The sequence below is a fragment of the Panicum virgatum genome, chromosome 4N (genome assembly GCF_016808335.1).
Source record: "Panicum virgatum strain AP13 chromosome 4N, P.virgatum_v5, whole genome shotgun sequence".
Lineage (NCBI taxonomy): Eukaryota > Viridiplantae > Streptophyta > Magnoliopsida > Poales > Poaceae > Panicum > Panicum virgatum.
The window spans coordinates 36,110,393-36,134,774 of record NC_053148.1 but is presented as its reverse complement, the minus strand read 5'-3'; the positions used below and the strand labels follow the sequence as shown (position 1 = coordinate 36,134,774).

At 46.9% G+C, this 24,382-nt stretch overlaps 1 pseudogene; it reads right to left on the bottom strand.

The window, feature by feature from the left end:
- Positions 1-225: 225 nt before the first annotated feature.
- On the bottom strand, positions 226-21,457 carry LOC120670801 (annotated as a pseudogene).
- Between the last annotated feature and the right edge of the window lie 2,925 nt (positions 21,458-24,382).

Sequence of the window (24,382 nt, the reverse complement as noted above, 5' to 3'; positions counted from 1 at the left end):
TTGTATTATGAAGGAAAATTATCCGATTACAAAACCAACTTGTTATAATTTTCTTTGACTGAATTATAATAAAAGTAAAAATAATTTGAAGACATTTCCATAACAAAAGCAGAAGTATCGCATTCGAGCCTTTACTTCTTTGTTATGAAAATGTCTTCATATTGTTTATATTTTTATTATAATACAGTCAAAAAATTATAAAAAAGTTACATCACCAGGAGTATATGTTTCCAAAACATTAACATTTCATAATGAAGGGGAGTAGGGAACAAAGACTCAAAGATGAATATGAAAACAGAAAAAATGCTAGCAATTTAGAAAATTCACTGATCCATTCATAATGTATTCTTTTGTCAATGGCAATGTCCAAATTGTTTTTAAAAAGTGAATTATTCCTATGCTTTACATTTAATGCAAGCATTCCAAACACTGCACTTCATTATACTACATGTTGCCTGAAAACTCAAAAAGCTGGTGGAAGAACATGGAGCCCTGACTGAGTTGTCTGCTTAGCCCCTGCTGTGTTTTGACAGGTACCTCAGAAAATCTCGCAGGCACTGATAATTGGCTTCGTCATTTCCAAACACTCTGGCGAGCTCTTTGGCCTTGACCCCAAACTCCTGACCGTCGTCCTCCACCATGACCCTCCTCAGGGCGGCTGCCATGTCCTTGGGTGTGAACGAGCCGTCCTCCTCGCCCCGCACCACCTCGACACCCATCTTCTTCTCCACGAGATGCCTGGCGTTGAGGCCCTGGTCGAACATGAGCGTAGCACCAGCTTGACGCCGTTCACCAGGACCTCGGCGACGGAGTTCCAGCCGGCGTGCGTCAAGAACACCTCGACAGATCCATGGGCCAAGAAGTTTACCTGCGGCACCCAGCCTCGGCAAACGACACCGCACCCGTCGACTCGCTCCTCGAAGCCGGCCGGCAAGCCGCTCGTGCCTTCTCCTCCGGTGCCGGCGTCGCCGGAGCCCTGAATGCCCAGAGGAACGGTAGGCCCGAGGCCTCTAAGCCAAGCGCAATTTGATCTCCACCAGTTGGACTCGCATCCTGATCGGGGATGCCTAGCCCAACACGGCTAGTGGACCCTCGTCGTGTAGTGCCATACAAAAGAGAGAGGTGAGGTCGGTGGCTTAGACACGAGGTTCGCCGCCACCCGTTTCCCCACCGAAAACCCTAGTTGCTATCCGATCTTCGCGAGGCGCTGAGGCGATGGGAAGCCCGCCACCCCTGTGCCATGCCGCCGTCGACCTCTATGTCTCCGGCGACGCTGTGATGGCCACTACACCGACCATCACCGTCCAAGAGAGGATCCTCAGCAACAACACGACATGGCCGGTAGCTCGAGCTCTAATGGGGAAGGTCCTGTCCCTTCCACCTCTCTGTCCTCAGTTGTAAATCTAGGTCTTGTTGTACTATGTATAAGGAAAAGGTAATTGATATCCCACTGATCTACTTCTAGGTGATCCTAAAGTTCTAAAAATGGTATCAATTGCCTACTCTAGAGAGTAGATCGAGATTGGGAAAGAAAGTTCTGATGCAAATAAAAAAAAAGAAACCAAATCGATCCCGGATCAAAAAAGCAAACGAACTCCAAGATGCAAAGAAAGATCGAACTCACACAGTCATGAAACACTAACTCTAGAAAGAAAGGGATGCGGGTCTCACCTGCTGTGCCACCACCGCTTGCTGTCGGCCGCACGGTTTTGTCACCCCGAGTCAGCGTTTCGCTGGTGGAACACTGCCTCTGCGCGGGTAATCACAGCCTCTGCACGGGCGCACTCGGGCAAAGGGCACCGCCGCTAGGCCGTTCGATGGTGGCGCGCCGCAAGGGCGTGCGCCCGCGCCAGTGAAAGGGCCGATGGCGACGCTAGCCACCTCCTCCGGTGAGTCGCCATGGACCTCGCCCTCCGTTTCGGAACATAGAAAGGGGAAGGAGGTCGAAAGAAAGAAGAAAGGAAGGTCCATCCTCACGCGCGGCCATGGCAAGGGCCATGGTGTGGCGGCCGGCCTACCGCGGCGTGGCGGCATTGGCCGCCGGCGGCGCCGCCGGCTCAGTGTACTGTGAACAGAGAAAGGAGAAAGAAGGAAAGGGTTAGGGTTTCCGGTGTGTGTGTGTGTGGGGGGTTGAGCTTCCAACCTTTTATACCCCCGAGAACCATGGCCAACCATCCGATCTCAGCCAATGGCTGAGATCAAGCCGGACGGAGGGAGCCGCGATGGGCTTGGTAGAAATGGCAGCCCAGTCGAGCCGGACCGAGCGCCGACCAAACAGGCTACCTGGAGGCAGAGCAGGCCATGCGGCGGTGGGCCACTGAGCCGAACGAAGGCTCAGGCGTGCGTCCACGCAGAGCAGGCCTAGGTAGGTGAGGGAAGCTGAGCAGGCCGCGCGCCGAATCCCTGAGCCGGGCCGCGTGCACAGTAAAAGAAAGTGCAAATTTCTCATTTTCAAAGGCAAATTTTTGATGAAATTTTCAATAGTTTGACCCTCTAATCAATATGAACCAACACAAAAATTGATAAGAGAAAAGCAAAATCCAAATGAATTCTTCTGAAGGAGTATTAATTTTAAGGCAAAGTTTGGCAATTTTGTCAATATTTAGTGCTCTACTCAATTTTGAACCAACGGGATAAATTGCTTAGAGAGCAAATCAGTGTACAAAAATGTTTAGAAGTATAATTACTTCTGAAAAGAAAGAAATGTTTTCCGCTGCTATAGTGATATTATCTGTCAATTAAGTCGGAACCAACGAGAAGATTTAACTGAAAGAATAGTGTAAAAGGTGTTAGATGAGTTTTTCCCTGTGGGTAAAATCTACATTTAAAGTTTAATCTTCGGAAAAGCTTCCACTGTTTAAAGTCAAAGTTGAGTTTTTGCATTATTCTGCCATTTGAAGTCTCAAAGTTGAGCATTACTGGAATCATAAAGATAATTCAAAGAAGTAGAAATTTAAAGTTAAATATGATATTGTTATTTTCTGACTAACGTTGATGATAAAAATATTATAATTTTTATGAGTCATAGCATAAAGTTTAAAGTCTCTGGTAATTGTTGCATCAAAGTGACTATTTTTCAGAGAATAGATAAAGAACTGCACTTAAACTAGAGAATTGTATTTTCTAGTTTCCACTGCAATAAAGTTGATTATCCTCTAATTAAATTCGAACTAATGGGAGGACTTGATTTTGAGGAGGGAATATATGGTTTCAAAGTTTATTGAGTTTTCCCTGTGTTTATTCCATTTCTGCCCAACGGTGATACGAAACTAATGTAAAAGAAAGATGTTTTATTCTATTCTGTTCAACGGTGATATAGAATAGAACTAAAACTTATAATTATTGTCTTTTGAGACAAAGATTTGCATGTTGTCCTTCTTGAAGGGACAAAAGGAAAATGAATTGGGTAGTTGTGACTCAGAAAGAAAGAAGGTCATCGCATGAGAAAGTGTATTCTCTATAAAGAATGACTTGAAAAGAAAACTACTTATGGATATTGATCCAAGAAAAGAAGGTAGAGCAATAAGAGTTCGGTTCGAAAAATGTCTCTTATGTACTCTCTATCAAGAAGAATTTACTTTGAGTTCAGTCAAAGTTGTAATAAGTCATGCATGTTTAATTTGACCAACGTTGGATTGAGCATGTGTGTCATGGAATATTCAGATTTATTTTTGAATTTGATATGAGCCAATCCCGGCATTTATGTCCGGAAAAAGTATGAGATAACACCCATATGGCTGGGTAAAGTTGGCATAGTACTTATTCTACATGGCGGGAGAAAGTTGTGATGACTCATGTGCTGGTTTATCCCACACTGGGAGAAAAATTTGGAGTAGCTTTTATGCTATTCTAGAATTCATAAGCACTCAATGAGTATAAGAAGAATAGAAAGTTACATACGAATCTCAAGATAAGACTGACATGTGAGTGTGACTTGAAAGTACTGGTAATAAAGGACTCTATTGAGTTCTCGAAGTGAAATGAGGAAAAAAGTGCTCCCATATGAATGAAGAAATTACTTTGTCTTGCATGACGTAATCATGTGGATGAAGTAACAAAAGTTTTCTCATTCACAAGAGTTATGAATAGTTTTCGAAATTGTGGCAGAAAAGTTCATGCCACATTTCGAGGGGGAGAAATGTCAAACAGTTAAGAAAGATACTCCCCTATACTTTAGATAATGGACAATGTGATGCATACTATGCTTTGAAAGCAAGAATTAATCTATCAAAGATGAATGTGACCGTCTGCGGGAGTACAACGATCACCATATAGATACCCCTATGTAAAGAAATAGCTAAATTTATGCTGGACGACCCTCGAAGATAGTAAGACGGTGCTTACAGAGCACATATAAAGTCTTTAACAGATGGAACCCAAACAAAGATAGTTACTGATATGCCATCATTACAAAAGATGGCAAAATCTGGGGGAGCATGGTATGTAGAGACCTAAGACTTGAAGAGAAGTAGGAATGTGTGTCCACTTTGATGATTCAAGATCAACAAGCTTTTCATACCTGCTGATGTTGTATACAACACATATTGTTAGCTTTCAAAGAAAATCAATAAAGTAAAGAAGGATCTTGTTCTTTGCCATTTGGCAAAAAGAAGCACCAGCAGCCCTATACCAAGTAAAGAAAATCAAATGGATGTTGATTCCACCCGATTTGAAGAAGTTACGAGAATTCCATGGGTTAAGCTCATGGAAAAGGAAGTTATTCCTGAAAGCGCCATCACAGTAGGTGTGACACCCTAGTGTCTGAAAATATAATGCAGTACAGCTAAAAACAATTAGCACATAAGAGGTGAAAATAAGGAATTAATACAAGGAGGAAAAGTCTAAATAAATTCAAAACACACATTTTGAACCACACATGTGAGGGCAAAAACATTTAAAGTCAACTCAAATCATGCTTCAATACATGTAGACATGTGCCTAATAGTACTTTCAGCCAAATTCAAATAAATGTTAAACAAAAGTTGAAGCCCTTTTATGCAATTTGGTAATTATGAAATAGTTTAAATTGTGAAGCTCAAATGAAAATCTGCCTGAAACAAAAGTTCTAGATCTTGAAACGTTACACAACTTTGGTATTGAAAAGTTTTTCTTTTGAACCACTTAAGTTAAAGAAAATTTTAGATTACAGAGAGGTCCCTAAACTTTTGGAAATTCCAAAACAGCCCCTGCCTTCCCTTCCCCCTCTCTGTTCTTCCTCGCGGCGCGGCCGTACGCCGCCGGCGTTCGTGGATGCCGTCCACGGCCATCTGGGCCATGCTCGCCCACAGTTTTGCGCCAGACCACGCCCCTCTGGCCGCCTACACGCTCGGCACGCGCCCTTGGCCACTTGGGAGCCCGACACGCCAGCCACCTTGCACAGCGCCGCCCCCGCCGGCCACCACCTCATCGTCGAGCGTCCTTGGCCCAAATCGACCTTCCCCAGAGGCGCCTCGAAGTCCTCTAGCCTATAAATATGACCCCAGAGTCGCTGCCGTCGTGCGACCCCTTCTTTTTTCCCTCCTCCACCGCCCGTTCCCGACCCACATTGTCCACCCTGATCTCACCACGACCTCAACCTCTTTCCTCTGTTGCTCGAGAGCTTGAAAGCCGGCGTCCAGAGCCCCCGCAGCCACCTTGCCGTTGTCGACCTACCCCGACCGCCGCTGCTCGCCGCCGTCGAGCCCTCTTCCGACCATCTTCCGCCGAGCCAGGGACACCAAAAGGTGTGGCTCGACTTCTTCATCGTTTTCCCTAACTTCCCCCACACCGCAGATGTCGAACTTCACCGGAACCCGGCCCGAATCAGCGGCTCTGTTCGTGTTCTCCGGCATTGGACCTATCCGTAATTTAAAAACTTGATTCTTGGGGCTATACTGAAAAATGAACATGAACTCTAGAACTTGAAACCAGTGAACTTTGAAAATGTGTAGAAATTCGTAGAAAAATAAAAAATGCAAATCCAATTGTTGTGGAATCTTTGCAACGAAATCTACAAGTTTTCTTACATGCACATCTTCAGTTTCTCCCTACATTTTAATCTAGGAAAAAGATTAGATTAAATAGGACATAATGATTCTAGGAGTTTTGCTCAGTAGCTATGTTTGGTTTTTGGCTAGATGGTTCCTAGTACTGTTAGTAGCCTCTGGTAAAAGTTTGAACTCTTTTGGAACACATTTACTTGCTCAAAGAACCAAGATTCTTAGATCTACTAGCTTTGTTCATAAATTAATGCTAGTAGAAATAAGAATGGTTTAGCTATTAAACTTTTTTTATGAATGCATGTCACTGAATTCTTACTGTTGCGCAAGTTTGAGAAATTTTAGATCTGTTTTACAATATATTGTATTTATTGCTTGTTATATAGGCTTATTTCATGATATATAGTTCCTGTGCTTAGAAAAATCTTAATTTATTTGTAGAACTCTGCTTTTGTCATATGTTCATGCCTGTAAAGGTTGAACTCCAGTGGATTAGTAGAACTGTAGATATAAATCATGCTTGCTTTACCATGGATAGATTTGTTATTTTCATTCTGGATGAAATAGCTCGTATATGACCATGATTTTTGATTCCATGCTTACTTAGTATGACTAGATTATGCATAAAAAGTTTGGCATGCTATACTGGTCGTTTTATTTTTCAAATATTTATTCAAGCTCATGTATAGTTTAATTCATAAGTAAATATATTGCTGGTTCTAAGGCTTTATATTTTTACTAAAGCATGTTTAGACATAATCTAGGCTCTGGCAAAAATTTGAGGTTCAGAACCTTTGCAAAACTGTCTGTAGAAATTAATTTTGATAAAGGCATGTTAACTTTGTCAATTTTAAATCTCCTGTTTTGTGCATAGATTAATTTTGGAAACATTACAGTGCTGAGCATGTCATGTCTAGTTATTGCTGTAAAATTGTTAGCTCCAGAATCCATGCCTAGCAATATGTACAAATTTATGAAGTTCCTAGCATGATTTGAATAGATGAATTTTCATGCTTAGATGTCTTGTTGTTAAAAGCTGAAATTTTCACAGTAAATTCTATAGTGTTTGATCTGCTAGGTATAAATTTTTCAGTACCGGTTCATGTCCATCTTTTATGTTATTAAATTTCGTACATATCCTTATGTTTCAGGTCTAGAAATCAAACACCCCAACACAGCTCATTTATGAAGTATAGTAAATATAAGTGCTACTCCATAAATGACTGCCCGTGAAAGTGAATTGAAAAGATCATCACTGAATTAACACTTTTTATTGGATTACAACTCTATAGTGAAGGAAAGAACGTTCATATCATGTCATAACACATAAATCTTTGCATTCATATAGAAACAGTAAATCTTGCTGACGGAGACAACGAGCTGGTTCCCTCGAACTCTATTACTGCGGAGAGTGTTAATCTTAACTGTGCTAACTTGAATCAAGACCTGGGCCAAGCCCCAGAAGAGCCACAGGCTATCAGTGCCCAAGAAGGCAAGCCCCGATGCATAATCCCATTATCTTCTGCGTTATTTACATCTAAGTATTCATTATATGTTGTAATAATTTTATTTGCATATTTACGTTCCTAGGTGTTGCTCAAAACCATAGATGCATGTTCCTAGGTACCTATGTTTGTTATCCGGATCTTTTTCTCGGCTAGTTGGCCCGATAACTAGGAATGGTAGAAGTCGAGGGGTTTCCTGCCTCTTGCGAGATTATAGAAGTTGACTGACTTTACTTACAGCTAGAATATGAGGATAATGGGTGGGGTTGTGTAGTTGTGATACCCCGTCGATGTAGTTGAAATTGGTTAAGGTCGCGGTGTGTGGCACATTTTGTTAAACTTTTAAAAGTACTAGCCACATGTCGAGAAATATGGTAATCGGTAAGCTTAAGTACCTGATTGGACCAGCGAGTGGAACGACCCTGCACCCTCTTTGTAGAAGTAGGGTTTATTTTTGTCGCGACGTACGGGTGCAGAGTGGTCGGACTCTGTAGTCGGAGAGGGTGCCCCGGATCCACGGACTGGAAAGAAAGGGGAACAGTCGCGTGGGCGATGCGCGTCGTCGATCCCCATGTGTGTGTGTTAGGTTCCCCTGGCCAGGTTGACATTCGATTCAAAATCGTCCGCCTCTCACGACATGAGACTGGTTAACAATTTCTGTCACATAGAGTAACAAGTGGAGCATGATGATGATAATACTATTGTATGATTAATGTTTTCCCTACCATGCTTATTTAGAGACATATGCGAACTTATAACGGTTAATCAAACTAGAATATGGCAAAGTAAAAATCTGAAAATAAGGATCTACTCTTAGTAGTATTTTTGGCAAAACAAACCCCTCCAACCTAAAAGCCTTGCATGTCTAGATACGGACTAAGGTATATCCGATTACGGATAAGCCTTGCTGAGTATTAGTATACTCAGCCTTGCTTGTGGTACTGCTTTCAGGTACTGACTTCGAAGATATGGTTGCGAGTTTGACTTGGCCTTGCACGTTGCCTCCTGGCTGGTCTGTCGAGTGGGACGGTCCCTTAGCGGGCGCTGACAACCCTCCCACTGAGTGATGTATCGTACGGGCTTTATCGAGGCATCTCTTGTTTCGCTAGCTGTCGTTTTACTCCTTCCGCTGCTATAATGACACTTGAATAATTTAAGTAGTATAAGACTCTCTGTAGTACTTTGCTACTTTCAGAACATGGTTTGTAATAAATTTAACTTTCCGCTGCAAGACTCTGATATGTATGAGATGATTTGTGTCGTAATCTTTGGGCTCACCTTCGTGTGAGTGTTGTCTGTGCAATCCTGGAAAGCGTGGCTTTAATCGAGGCTTCACTCAAGGAACTACCGGTGAGTGCCATTTTTGGGTCAGAATTGCCTAGCAATGAAGATCAGAGCACCCGGGCCCAATTGTTTTGGGTGGTTCCACCGCAGTAGGTTATAATGGACCTACAAAATGAAATGTGACTCCAGAGGGAATATTGAAAAACATAAAGCAAAACTTGTGAAAAAAGTTTTAGTCAAAGAGAAGAAAGAACATGTGGGATACCACAACAACAAATCCATTTATGGATTGAAGTAAGCCTCGAGATGGTGGTATCTAAAGCTTATTGAGATAGTAAGAAAGGTTGGGTTTAAAAGAGATTGAGGAGGACAATAGCTTTTAAGCAAAGTCAAAGAATGGGAAATTTGATTTCCATAACTAAATGAAGATAACACCCTACTTACTAGAGGTGGTGTTGATATGCTATTATTGATAAAGAATCCTTATCCTCAAGTTTTCATTCTAAGAATTGAGACTCATTGAGATAATAGAAAGGGGTATTATGGTTACCACAAATGCATACTTAGAAAAGATTCTAAAGAAATAAAGTATACATATGAGTAAACCTACACCTGCTCCTATCGTCAAGGGTAATAGTTTCTGGAATCTTAGTGTTCCAGGAACCAATATGAGATGGAAATAGTTCCATATGCTTCAGCTGTTGGAAGCTTAATGAGCGTGCAAGTAAAGAATTTACCCTGGCATAGTTCGTGTATCCGGGTTATTTTGGCAAAAGTTCAATCCAGATATAGATCGCTGGAATGAAATTGAGAATCTCGGCCTCATGCCAAGTTGGAAAGAACAAGTACTCTCAAAAGGTTGTGAGTACAAAAATAGAACTTGTGAAATGTGTAGCGTAATCTATAATTGTCGCTAACTTTCACATTTGGAGTTTTTTGAGTGGAAAAGCTACAAAATGAAACAATTATCATCAATGTGATGCAAAGACATGGTATAGCATGATACAATGTCGAGGGACGGGCAAAATGGTTAACGGAATATGTACCTGGAGTTGATAATAGTTGACAACAGTGATAACCATTTATGTAGTTTTTGCTCCTATGACAACGAGTCAAGTGTGGTGCCAAACACATTGACACAAAGTTATACATTGTAAAGGAGAAAGTTCGGAATCATGATGAAATGCATTGTGAATATAAATGACAGAGATAATGTCGGTGTTTACCGCCAAGCCTGCTCAGGGATACCCTTAGCAGTAGGGTTTGTAGGTAGTGATCGACTGCTCTAGAACTCGATGGTGCAAGGAACACAAAGATTTAGACAGGTTCGGGCAGCGAGTTTGCGTAATACCCTACGGCCTGTGTGGTTTGTATTGCCTTAGGTGTTGATAATTGTTTGGAGGGGGTCCCTGCCCGCCCTTATATATCCGGGGGGACAGGATTACATGGAAAGTCCTAACCGAGTACAATTGGAGTCCTACTACAACACAATCGGGTAGTTTTCTTTGTACTACGGCTAGTTCTATGCCTATTCGGGTACTTACAAAAGAGGTAAGGTACATCCATGAGCTATCCCTTACTCTAGAACATTCTATGTCTATAAGCAGTCCCGCTGTCCCGGGTCTGACAAGCCCTCGAGCTCTTCGTAGCCGAGTCCTGCAGACGTCGGGTACTTGGCTGGGTGTCATCGAGTACTTCAAGTGGTCAGAATATCATTCTGGTTGCTTCTGGTCCTTCCTTCAGATACGTCGAGTAGTCCTTCAAGTACTTTCGTTTGCTTAGAGGCTGTGAGGTGCTCAAGCCCTTAAATCTTGATCATATATGGTGCGCGAAGTACTCGCGCTCCATATGGAGTAGCCCCCGAGCCTTAGGTTGAATCGCAGAATCATGCTGAGGCTCACTTCAGTCTATTTTCCAAAAAAATTGAAAAATAAATCTCTCATGCCTATATCCAGCAGCCCCCGAGCCTTAAATCAAAATCTCTTTTGCTGCGAGTAGCCCTCGAGCGTAGATTTGGAATTAAGGATTTAAGTCGTGGCATTAGATTTTATCCTTCAGATTATTTGCAGGATTCATCACATCCAGAATCCGAAAAGACCTATTTTTTGGGTAAAATCCCAGAAAAATGATACAATTGGATCCGCCACACTGATTGCACCCGAAATAATTTCAGAAATAAAACCCGGGATGTACGGCACTTTATTCAGTGCTCACATGAGACGTTGCTCTTTGGAGAATCTGCATTATTGCAGCAGCTTTGACTGCGTTCGTGAATGCTGCCATGAATGCATCCATGAAAACATGCACTGTTGATTCACGAGTTCTCCTTCAGCAAGCCTCCTTATGGCTATAAAAGGCAGGGGAGAGGTCCTTAGCAGAAGCACCGAAGTATAGTAGCCATGGCTTTTCCTTGGTGTTCTTGTTCTCACCCTCCTGAATTTTACATAGTTCCTTCTAACAAAAGATGCTAGAAGAGAACTTGCGAGTGACAAAGTTATCCAGGCGATGGCCTCGGACCGATCTAGTCTGCAGCAAGCGTCAACTAGAATCTCCAAGAGATCCAGGCGATGGGCATGCTGGTCCGAGTCATTCTAAAGTTATGTAAAAAGTACTCGAATTGTAATGTCGAGTAGTTGTGCTGTGTCGAGTACCTATCCTTATTTTGGAATGTAATCCCAGTTAAGGAAAAGGGTGTCGAGTAGTCAACTAGGGATGTGAGTGTTTTCGTTTCCAGAATGTAATCTCAGAAAAGGAATGTCTCTTTTAAATCCCATTATTTCCGTGATTTGCAACGGATTGTTGGCCTGTTGGGTGTTTTTACCATGTTGCCACCACCATTATAAAATGAAACAGTAACTTAGGTTTTACCCCACCAGCCGCCACTAGTTTTTACTGCTTCAGATCTGTCTTTCCGCTCTCAAGCTCCCAGATCCAAAGTTCCTATTCCTTGTCGTTCCCCATCCTCCTCTTAGGGTTTCCACCAGTTTATGTGCGTGAAGCAATCTGTGGATTTTCGGATGGCGCCCAAGAAATCAACCAAGGGGAAGGGTGCGGCTGCAGAGCCAACCCGCGATGAGGAGTGGAACACCAGTAAGTGTTCCCAATCTGATTTGGAATCTCTAGTGTCGCAAGGTCTTTTAACTCCCAGATCTGTTATCTAATGGCGTCCTGCCTTGGGTTCGGATCATCCGTATGAAAATACGGGAGAAATTGTTGCTTTCACCTCATACTCGGAACGAGGATTGGGGTTTCCTTGCTCATCTTTCTTTTCTGGACTCCTGCACTATTACAGGATCCAGTTGCATCATCTGACCCCAAATTCCTTTGTTCACATTTCTATCTTCGTGCATTTATGCGAAGCTTTTCTGGGCATCAAGCCCCATTTTGAACTCTTTCGCTTTCTTTTTCACTTGAAACCGCATCCCAACAGATTCGTCTTAGATGTAGTGGGGGCGCGGGTCTCCAACTTAGGCAAAGAAGAGATAGAGTATATATATCCCTTATGACCTTAGTAATAAAGTAATCGAATGGAAACCCAAGTGGTTTTATGTCAAGAACCAGTCGAGAAGTTTTCCATCCATTACTCCCGAACTTCATCCGGCGACTAAGATGCCATGGACTTCATCATCTGGGGATGATACTACGGTGGTACAAACTGTCCTCTCCACCACAGTGGACCCGTCAAGTGAGATCGGGGCTACTCCTTCAGCGAGTAGTTCCGATATAAATAAGACTGTCGATGCGGGTAAGCTGGCCATGATCACAAAGCCTGCCCGCAAATTTGGCATCAAGGAGTTTGTCCTAATAAGAGCTCCTGCGTAAGTTCTTTAGAACTTGTATGTGTAGGATCTGTTTAGAATCTAGTAGTTTGTAACTACTTTGTCTTTGCAGAGATGCAGTCCTGGGAGAGGACATGGGGGTAGAGAGCCACTTGGATTCTCAGCCGGGGCTGGAGAAGCCCCCGAGTACTCCCGATATGAGTGCTCGTGATGCGGAGGCTATGGTCGACTCCATTCTTCTGGATTCTCCTTTACCCCATTCTGAGAGGGCCAACGAGGAGATCCCGGAAGGTGGTGGAAGCGGCAAGCTTCCAGAAGAAGGAGAAGGCGAGAAGCTTCCTGAGGGAGGCGATAATAAACAGCATGCGGAGACTCCTGCAGGTAAGCTTGTAGTGCCTTGTAGGAAAAGTATCCTTTTATTTGCCCTTATTGTAATTTAAGTAGCATGTTCTTTCTTTAGATTCCCAAGTCATTGGGAATACTGTAGGAAAAATTGAAGAAGTGCCCAAGAGGGTTGTTACAGAGGTGGTGGCGAGTGCTTCCCAGGTCACATCGGGAAGTGATTTGCCAAGAGAGAATGTGCAGCTAGCTGTCAAGCTGCTAAAAGTAAGTAGTCGAATACTTCGAGTACTTTTGGAGTAGATCGACTAGTATTCTGATTTTTTTGTTTTTCAGGAAGCATTGGGACGAATGAGTGTCCCGTCTCCAGATGAGATAGAGCTAAATGCTCTCAAAGAGAGGGTTAAAACACTCTCGTCTGAGAAGACTGCTCTTGAGGGGAAGCTGAAGAAGCTTTCCCAATCTAAAAAAGGTTAGTCTTTGGCATTTAATATGCACTCGACTAGTAGATCTGCTTAGTGTTTATAAGATTTTCTTTCTACCGAGTACACAGCTTGTGCCAAATCTTTAGAGATTCAGGAAAGTTTGGTACTGGATTTAAAGATTCTTATGTACCGCAACACAGATGAAATAGAGAGGCTTAAGAAGATCAAGGAGGATTCTGACCGTGAGGCAGCGACGGTGCTGCAATAACTCAAGACTTTGTCAGAGTCTCGAGACTCGATGCAGCGAGAACTCGTGGAGCTGAGAGAAGTCAGAGATGCCGCCCTGGAGGTGGCGGAGGCCCTGGATATCCCACAAGAGGATGGAGACGAATCGCTCACGCTGGCTGGGAGGCTTCGCAGGGTGCCTGGAGCCTTCGAGAGGTTTGTCTCCGACATCAGCCGTCAGTACGTAGGTCACGTGCTTGGGCTGGTGAAGTCTTACTGGCCAACCACTCATCTGGATGCCCTTGGACAAGGTGCCAAGGCTGACTGTACGAAAGATCAGTTTCGTGAATATTTGGCGGAAACCTCCGGGGTAGCTGATCAGATTGTAGAAGCCTTGAGTAGGGCAGAGTCTCCTTAAGCTTGTCTTGTAATTGAATTGGCGTGTGAGCCAGAAGTACTTTGAACAAATGTTGGATATTTGTGTAATGTTAAGTACTTGGAGGTAGGATTATGGAATCCTTTGTTGTGTCAAGTAGCTGCACTCGAGGGTCTTGAGTGTAGGCGGCATCGCGCCCACTCAGTTATAACAGTAGATACGATGCATTGTATCCGTAAGTGCCTCGGGAGGCATTCTCGAATAGAATCGAATCTGTATGGTTCCGAAAATATGGTGCTAACCGGTTAGGATTGAATCCCTCGGGATTAACCAAGTGGGAATAGCACTATGGGGGTGTTCAAAGCCGTAGCTTAGTATAGGTTTCCTTTTCAAAGGAAATGTTTTATTAGCACGTAGCTATTGTGGACTTTGTTGTCCAAATCGGGGGGAGATCTCATTTGGAGTATCTAGGAGGTATAAGGGGTCTCTTGATAGATAAGAGGACACGAAGCTCTCGACAAGTACATAGATTACTAAGGGAGAACAGGAGTTCTTTTTGTATCCCAAGCAAACGAGTAGTACCCGTCAAGTACTCGAGGCAAAAAGATTCTGTAATGGAAATTCCCATAGTAAACTAAGTAAGCGGGAAACTTGTGTCAACTTATTTGAGAGTATCAAGAACTTATTTATACTCCTTGAGGGATTTTCGTAGTTGACCATTTAGGATAGACCTTGTTTGGTTACCTAGATAGTATGCAGCTATTTACGAAAATGGCCCAAACTACTCGATCGTATTGAGTAGTATGTCCTATTAATAGACTAGATTGGTTTCTAGAATAGGACTGTTAGGATTGAACTCCGTCGAGTTAACCAAGACGTGAATATTCTAGAAACGTCCCAAACTTACTCGAGCAGAGCGAGTAAGGTGTCCTACCTGAGGACTGGAGTAACTCTAAGGCAAGTCTATTAGGTACTAACCCCGTTGAATTGTCCAAGATGAAGGTGCCGAAAGAGTATCCAAAACCTGCTCGAGCCAGCGAGTAGGGTGTCCTTTAACCAAGGACTGGAGTAATCCTTAAGATAGAACTGTTAGGTACGAACCCCGTCGGGTTGCCCAAGATGTAAATGTCGAAAGGATATCCAAGACCTACTCGAGCCAGCGAGTAGGGTGTCCCTTTAACTAGGAACTGGTGTAATATTTAAGATAGAACTGTTAGGTACGAACCCCGTCGGGTTGCCCAAGACGTAAATGTCAGAAAGATATCCAAAACCTACTCGAGCGAGGCAAGTAGGGTGTCCTTTTAACCAAGGACTGGAGTAATCCTTGACAGAACTGTTAGGTACGAACCCCATCAGGTTGCCCAAGACATAAATGTCAGAAAGATATCCAAAACCTACTCGAGCCAGCGAGTAGGGTGTCCCTTTAACTAGGAACTGGAGTAATCTTTAAGACAGAACTGTTAGGTACAAACCCCATCGGGTTGCCCAAGACGTAAATGTCAGAAAGATATCCAAAACCTACTCGAGCGAGGCAAGTAGGGTGTCCTTTTAACCAAGGACTGGAGTAATCCTTAAGACAGAACTGTTAGGTATGAACCCCATCGGGTTGCCCAAGACGTAAATGTCAGAAAGATATCCAAAACTTACTCGAGCGAGGCGAGTAAGATGTCCTTTTAACCAAGGACTGGAGTAACTCTTAGGGCAAGTCTGTTAGGTACTAACCCCGTCGGGTTGCCCAAGATGAAGGTGCCGAAAGAGTATCCAAAACCTACTCGGGCAGGGTGAATAGGGTGTTCTACCAGAGGACTAGAGTGTCTTTTAGGACAGAACTATTAGGTACGAACCCCGTCGGGTTGCCCAAGACGTAAATGCCCAAAAAGCGCTCAAGTATGAACCATAAAACCCGCTCGATAGCTGCTTGAGCCGAGCAAGGCTTTCGAGATGGGGTACTGGTCGTGTGAGTGAGAGCCAAGTAGTCGATATATGAAAATCAACTTTGTTTGGATTGTCAAAATTACGATAGTTGTAAAATGACAGACTCTGACTCTTAAGACCTACCCCTTGCTCGTTAGACGTGAGCAATGGTTTACATGACTGGATAAAATTTATTAGAAGAAGGAACTTAGTCAATATGATGGTTGACTAAATTCGAAGTAGAACTAGTCGATGCAGAGTAGGTACTAACCCCGTCGGGTTTGCCCAAGATGAAGGTGCCGAAAGAGTATCCAAAACCTACTCGGGCAGGGTGAATAGGGTTTCTACCAGAGGACTAGAGTGTCTTTTAGGACAGAACTATTAGGTACGAACCCCGTCGGGTTGCCCAAGACGTAAATGCCCAAAAAGCGCTCAAGTATGAACCATAAAACCCGCTCGATAGCTGCTTGAGCCGAGCAAGGCTTTCGAGATGGGGTACTGGTCGTGTGAGTGAGAGCCAAGTAGTCGATATATGAAAAATCAACTTTGTTTGGATTGTCAAAATTACGATAGTTGTAAAATGACAGACTCTGACTCTTAAGACCTACCCCTTGCTCGTTAGACGTGAGCAATGGTTTACATGACTGGATAAAATTTATTAGAAGAAGGAACTTAGTCAATATGATGGTTGACTAAATTCGAAGTAGAACTAGTCGATGCAGAGGTCGACTAGATTTATCGGTGGTGTCTCCTTCAGGAGAGGTGCCCCAAGGGCCTTGCGGAGTGAGTCACACTGGAAGATTGTGTGAGAACTCTTTGGGTGGATAAAGCATTTACGTAACAGTACTTTGTTGATCTTGCTTCCGCTCTGAGACGACTCAGCTTGATGCTGGGTGCGTGGTTTACCCTGAGGATGGGTACTGATGGTTGCCGGCTTGTACTTCTTGAAAGATGCGGAAGCCTTTGGCGGGATGCGGAAGTTGGAAGAAGGCTGTATGCCTTGATTTCCTCCCGTTCCTTTCTTCTTGAGATGATGACGTTGCGCGCATCGCGCCCAACGTTGATCACACTGCGGAGGTCGCAGTTGGAGTAGTCGTAGTTGTTGCCTTGCTATTCCCGAAGGCTGTTAGCAAGGTGCTGACGCTTGAACGCCCTCTTCTGGTTGAGTTGGCGATGACGTTCATAGAGATCTTCTGCTGGATGTTGTTTGTCCAGTTGGACGGTGACGGTCACCGCTGGGGGAGGAGGAGGAGCAGGTAGATCCTCCTTGGTAGTGACTTGGGCTTCTGTGATTGTAGGAGGAGTAGTTTCCATGTTGTCGGAAAGGTACTCGTTGAAATCATCAGAATTGTAGTCGTCGAGGTTGAGACGCTCCGTGGGATCGCCCTCAGGTTCTTTGGCGATACGAACCATGAGGATTTCACGGCAAAAGTCTTGAATTTCTTGGTTTTGTTTGCCTGAGGACGGGTCTAGAGGAGTGCTCTGTTGGTAGGGCAGATCCGCTGGCTGTGAGCCAGAGGCGTTGGGATCTTGTGCTTTCCTGAGATGCACTGTCCGTCCTTGCGACGTTGCATATATAATCAGGTTAGGAAGAGAGTCCTGATCGGACGCGGGTTTCTTAGCCGAGTTGGACTCGACTTGTTTACTATACTGGATTAGGTCGTCTAGTTGTTCCTCCGGGTTGGAGGAGTACTCGGATTCGGAGTCGGTTAGCCCACTAATTTTTGAGTATGTATGCTTTGGGTGAGCGAGAAGCGGTATGCCCATCTCTACACAGAGGGCGTTCTCGTTCATCCAGTGTAGCTATGATTGAGTAGGAGTTAGCCCCTCAGGCTCCTTAATCCAGGGTTTATCATAGATTGAGTCACTGGATTATTCTGTGGCCTTGGCTTTTCCTTTTTTAAGTTTGGCCAGTTCGAAAAGAGCATCGGCATGCTCGGTTGGTTTAGCCATGGCGTCCACGAATAGCTCGACATTGTCTGACCACTCTTCAAGATCGTCAAATGGTTCAAAGTTCTCGAGACCATTCATGAAGCGATCAAAGTCCTGATCGAACTTGGACTCGACTGGTTTTGGAGTCCGAGTGTGAGCAGGTTTCGGTAAAGGGCTCTGAGGTATCCTGGAGATAGACGGTCCCATCCGAACAAGCCGGGGGTTTGTCTCACCAGCTCCCCCATAGATTCCTCCTCCCGATTTCTGCTCTTTGTTTTGTAGAGTGCTTTCAGCCACCTTAATGCAGTTAGCAAGCTTTGAATTTACCCGATCGATCCCTGAGAGCATGTCGCCCGACCTCTTCTGTGGCGGGTTTAGTGCTTTAGGGTTCTGCTGAGGCGCAGATGAGCTGAGAGCGGTTTCTGCAAGTTTGATGCAGCCCTCTATCGATCGTGAAACTTGATCTACTCCAGCGAGTAGTTCTAAACTTTTGATCTTGGGGCGTTTGATTGTCTTCAGATGAGCCAGGTATGTTCCAAGAATTTTGGAAAAGTAAGGCTTTTCGGAGTCAGAATTTGTGTCGAACTCGACCAAACCAAGAGTTCAGTTTTGAGTTGTCACGTTTCCTGGGTTGTCCGAGGCGAGTTCGGGTGGAACTCTTTTCTCGTCGAGATCCGCGGACTCGCGGATGCCGGCGAGTTGGGAGCGGGTTTTTGATTTAGGCGAGTTAGGCATGACGAGGTGGCTGGAAAAACCTCCCGTTCCATCAGCCGTGCAAGCCCAAGAACCGAAAACGAAAGTCGTGCCTTCTGGCACGCTATTGGCGTTGCTTGATCCGGCCATCGAATTCGTTGGTGAACTCGCCGAATCCCCTACCTGGCGCGCCAGCTGTCGGTGTTTACCGCCAAGCCTGCTCAGGGATACCCTTAGCAATATGGTTTGTAGGTAGGGATCGACTGCTCTAGAACTCAATGGTGCAAGGAACACAAAGATTTAGACAGATTCGGGCCGCGAGTTTGCGTAATACCCTACGTCCTGTGTGGTTTGTATTGCCTTAGGTGTTGATAATTGTTTGGAGGGGGTCCTGCCCGCCCTTATATATCCGGGGGGACAGGGTTACATGGAAAGTCCTAGCCGAGTACAATTGGAGTCCTACTACAACACAATTGGGTAGTTTCCTTTGTACTGCGGCTAGTTCTATGACTATTCGGATAGTTACAAAAGAGGTAAGGTACATCCATGAGCTATCCATTACTCTAGAACATTCTATGTCTATAAGCAGTCCCGCTGTCCCGGGTCTGACAGATAAGTGTTTGCGGATCTGCTTATTAAAGGCTTACCGCCCAGTGTGTACAGAGAACACACAGTCAACATGGGTTTATAGTATAGCTTATGTTTTCTAGATAATAAAGGGCCTAAAGCTAAAGAATCTATTTCAGAACAGAGACGTGCATTGTATCTGTTGAATCTATCGGCAACCGACCGTGAAGATAAAGCTGCTCTATGCATGATTCTGTGACAAAATATGAAAAGAAGTAAAAGATATAAAGTTGAAAGAATAAGGTGAGATCAAAGGTGAGAATGTTGAGTTGATCTCCACCAGTTGGCTGGGCCCTTGACTTACGTCCTGATCGGGGGCACCCAACCCAACACGGTTGGTAGGCCCCCATCATGCAGTGCCATATAAAAGAGAGAGGTGGGTCGGTGGCTTAGCCACGAGGATCGCCGCCGCTCTGTTTCCCCACAAAAATCCTAGTCGCGATCCGATCTTTGTGAGGCGCTGAAGCGACGGAAAGCCCGCCGCCCCTGCACCACGCCGCCATCGACCTCTACGTCTCCGACGACCCTGCGACGGCCACTACACCGACCGTCACCGTCCAAGAGAGGATCCTCAACAACGAACATGACATGGCCGGCAGCTCGAGCTCTACTGGGGAAGGTCCTCTCCGTTCCTCCTCTCTGTCCTTAGTTGTAAATCTAGGACTTGTTGTATTATGCATATGGAAAGGTAATTGATATCCCACTGATCTACTTCTGGATGATCCTAAAGGTCTAACACGATTGTCTCCAGCCGCGCACTGGTCAACTTCGCCTCGCTGCCAAAGGCCGCGTACACGACGGAGCTGGGAGCCTACCCGTCCAGCCACCGCAATGTTGCGTCGTAACCGACGACGTCCTATGCTGGCGGTGGAGGGAACAGTCCCATGGGGATCACTGGCTTCTGGTACAGCTCGGCGAGCAGCCGCAACCACTCCGGCTCCAACTCCCTGCTGCTCCGGATACCCATGACCTGGCTCCCGTCGATGGGACATGCTGGAGCGATAGAGCTCCACCACGCCGAACACGTCCGGGACCGTGGCCAGCTTGAACATCTCGCGCGCCTCGTGGCCACGGTACGCGACGGCGGTCCGCAAATATTCTGCTACGAAGTCAGGGATCTCAGTGAGGTGCTCTGGCGCCGTCTTGGCGCCTCTGGCGGGCCGAAGAAGCTGAGCATGGCGGCGTTGTACAGGCTGAGGTAAGCACACGGCACGCCGTGCCTCGCCACGGCCACGGGCGCCCAGTATGCCACGTAGTCGGTAAGGACCCAGTCCGACCGCGACGGCTTCGGTGCCCGTAAGGTGTCCGATAGCGTGCGGGCGGAGGTGGTGTCATAGTCTAGGCGCAGGTATGGGTGGAGCTTGTCGGAGAGGAGGTCGACGCTCGCCTCGGAGCCCTCGGGCCATAGTTATTAGGATCGGATCAGAGATCAAACAGGTGAGTCTATTGGTTCGCTGGTTCATTGGTCCAACCGTAATAAATTGGTTGAACCGTTGGTTCAATAGTTTCGTACCGGAGAATAGAACCACCCACAAATACTTTCAAACCGATGCAATATCGTAATATATAATAGATCATTAGAAATATAGAGTAGACCACATGTACAAATAAATTGTTAAACAACATAATTAAATAAACAAATGCCAACTAATCTAGCCACAAGTCTATAAAAGATACTAAAAAATTATCATTTTGTGTGTTTGTGGTTGTTATATGATGGCTAACATATAATAATATAATAAAATAACAATGTTTCATAATGCATTATAGCAAGATGTATCTTAATTTAATAAATTTCATAAATTTTGGTGCACTAGAGTTGTTTTAGAGACATACCAAAAATAAATATGCATGAATATATAATATATGTAGCATTTGTGAATTAAAAATACTTATTTACTATTATAAAACAACCTCAAATACTAAAATAAAGTTCACCATTAAAAGAGTTTGTCGAAATAATAAAAATAGATATATTATTTGTCTAATTAGGAGTCCATACAAATTCTATATAAAAATAGTCCAGTTTAAGTAAAATCGGCCGGTTCACCGTTTTATGAAAAACCGACCGGTCCAACCAGTTTTTACCGATCCAATTGCATGGACGGTACGTAAAGAGAACCAAACCGCTATATTCTCTGATCTTTTAGGTATCCAAAAGGGACAACTGGTCTTATTAACTATGCCTCGGGCAGGTGCTCGACGCGCGGCAGTATGACGTCCACGACGCGGATGAGGCCACCGAGGTCGGGAGGGGGCGGGTGTTCTTCGGAGTGGAGAGGAGGGTGACCCGGTGGCCCTGCCGAGCTATGCGCTTCGCGAGCTCCAGGAAGGGGAGGATGTGGTCGATGGGCAGCCATGGCAGCATCACGACGTGCATGCTGCAGTTGCTGATGGCTTTGGCACTGGAAACCAAAGCATTTTTCAGGGAGATTGATGGATATGCTTGTGGATTCTCCGGTTTGAGTTCTCCCATTGTGACCAATCAAATAGCAAATTGGGGAACCAGCCAGTCAGAAGCCACAACTCGCAACAAACCAATCATCGACCCACGCGGATGTGAACGTTTAAAAATGTTATGGCAGTGGGCTGGGCCTTTATGGGCTGAGTAGAGCCAAAAGGAAGGCCCGCGGTGCTATTCACGCGGCAACAGTACGCGTGAACAGTTCCCCCGTGGGTAATTAGGGTTTAGCCAGGCGCCTAGTCTATAAAGGCGGCCTAAGTCCTAGGGTTAGAGTCATCGAAGAAGAATAAAACCAGCCTTAGGCGGCCTGTTCTTCGGCGATCTGGCCGGGTTTCCTGCCCGGCCAGGCGTTCCAGTCCTCCTGATCTAGTCAATCCATAACAAATTGGTATCAGAGATCCAGCGCAGAGGCATCGTCATCCACCATGACCGGCCCTAGCATCGATCCTGCGACCCTCTCCACCACATCCGCCAAGATCGACTACGCCCTCACGCAACTCTCCATCATCAACGCGAAGCTGGATTCCCACGAGGAGCGCCTTGTGCGCCTGGAGAAATTCCAGCAAGCGAAGAAAGTGGGGTCGCTGCGAAGGAGGGTGACGCTGGCCGGCGGCTACATCATCGATGGCGCCCCATCTGCTGCACCGCCGTCCTCAACAACGTCGCCAGCAGCCGCAGCGGTGCCGGCGCAGTTCCACGCTGCTACACCATTTGCTGCATTGGCGGCGCCATCACCGACAAAGACGGCGTCGGCTACAGTTTTGCCGATCCCACCTCCTGCACCTTCAACGCCGCAGAAGGTAGGGGCAGCAGCGACATCCGCCGCTGCCTTAGTTGCCTTCAGCCGCCCCATCGTCTCCGTGAAGACCTTGGAGGGCAACATCGACGCCGCCGGCCATGCCAACAGCAAGGTCCTCACCCACGACACCAATCCAGACGGCAGGATCCGCGGCGGGAACGAGGTGCACGCTACCGCCGTCAAGGCCGCCAGCGGCGGTGAACTCGGGGAAGCTAGGGCCTTGGGCCTCGGCGCCTGGTCGGCCCTCGCCGCGCCGCCGCTCGACCCATGCTCGCAACATCTGTTCGAGGGGGGCGTCGATTGCCTTTGCCTGCTGCAGACGACAGCCTGCTGGCCGCGCTCGAGCTCCTCCATCAGCCGGCTCCCACCCGCCCTCGACGCGCCGCCCGTCCACGGTATCGTCTCCGGCGCCGCCGCCGCCACCGCCGGATGCGCCGACCTCGCGCTCCAGTTCTGCGGCTTCGCCTTCCGCCAGGCCAGCGTCCGTCTGGGCCACGATAGGCCTATTGGGCTCGTGGGCTACCTCCTATTGGGCGCATCAGCTCATAAGGAGCCAACAGCTGGGCTTTTTTGCTATGTTCTTTTGCGAGTAAAATGCACTGGGGGTCCTTAAACTAGTCGATCTGTTCTGTTTAGGTCCATGAACTTCGAAAATACATTTTTAGGTCCACGATCTATTCAAGTGTGTCACTTGAGGTCCAAAACGCCTCTGACCAGCATTGACTGCCTACGTGGACTGCCACGTCCGATCCAACGTGGCTGTTGGCCGCCACGCTGGCTCCGCTGGCTCGCCCCCTTCTCCCTGGCGGCCCCTTCTTCGCTGGCGACGGCGGCGGGCGGGCGGCGCGACGAGCGGCGGGCACGGCGCTGCGGGCGGCCAGGGCGGTGGCAGCTGGCGCGGAGGCGGAGGGGCCACATGGTGCGGCGCGGCGCGGAGGCTGCGGAGCAGGGACGGCCGGCAGAGCGCGCGACAATGGTGGAGGGCTCGAGCTCAGCCGCTCCCTCTCCTCAGTGCGCCTGCGAGCTGCGGCGGCCTCCGTCCTCCTCCCTTCTCCGGCTCGCCCTCCTCCAACCACGCGCACCACTGGGCGTGCCGCCATCCCCTACTCCCTCCACCGCATGCGCCACAGGCCTGCGCCGCCCGCAACGTCGGGGCCGTGGGCGAGCTCCAGCCCCGGCGTGGGCAGTGAGCAGCTCGGCGCGAACCCGAGCTGCTCGCAGAGCTCTGGCGGCACCGGGCGGAGCTTCCTCCCCCTTTTCCGTCTCCCTCGTGCACGGCCGTGGTGTCACGCCGAGCGGCGGCGGCGACCTGCTATGCACAGGGCCATGGCGGCGAGCTGCTGTGCGCGGTAGCCATTGCGGCGACAGCCTGATCCGTGCAGGACCATGGCGGTGGTGGCCGCTTTCGTGTGGGGCCATCAGCACGAGCGTGGCGTATGCGAGCGCGCCGCCGGCGCTCGCCGCGTGTAGTGGTATGGCGCTCCTACACGATCTCCTTTCACTTGCGCACGACTAGGACGAGCTAGAGCTCGAGCAGAGCTCTACAGCGGTAGCGCCGACGGCCATGGTGGACAAGCCTCCGATGGCACGTGGCCCAGCGGCTACGGCCTCAAATTGACCACGCAAATGGCATGGACATGCTCAGAGGCTAACCCCAAAGCAGCACAGCACCACAGCAAGGCCCCAAACCGACTGGAGCACGGTCGACAACGACAGAGATGGCGGCCGAAAGCTGAACGTCGATGAGCTTCATGTTACGGCCAACCTGTTGCACAAATCAGCCAACGGTCAAGCCAGAGAGCACTACAGCATCAAGGCGAGCATGAGACAAAATCAAGGAGGAAGAGAACGCGGGCGGAGAAAGCTGGCCACGGCAAGGCGGTCCGCGGTGGTGCGCCGGCCAGCCGCGAGGAAGAACGGGGCAGGTGAGCGGCTCCGGTACTACGGGGCGCAATTGAGCGGTGCAAGAGGTGCACAAGGATGAGGCGAACACATTGACACAGCCAATTTGGATGGAGGGTGAACGGAGTGGCTGGATTATG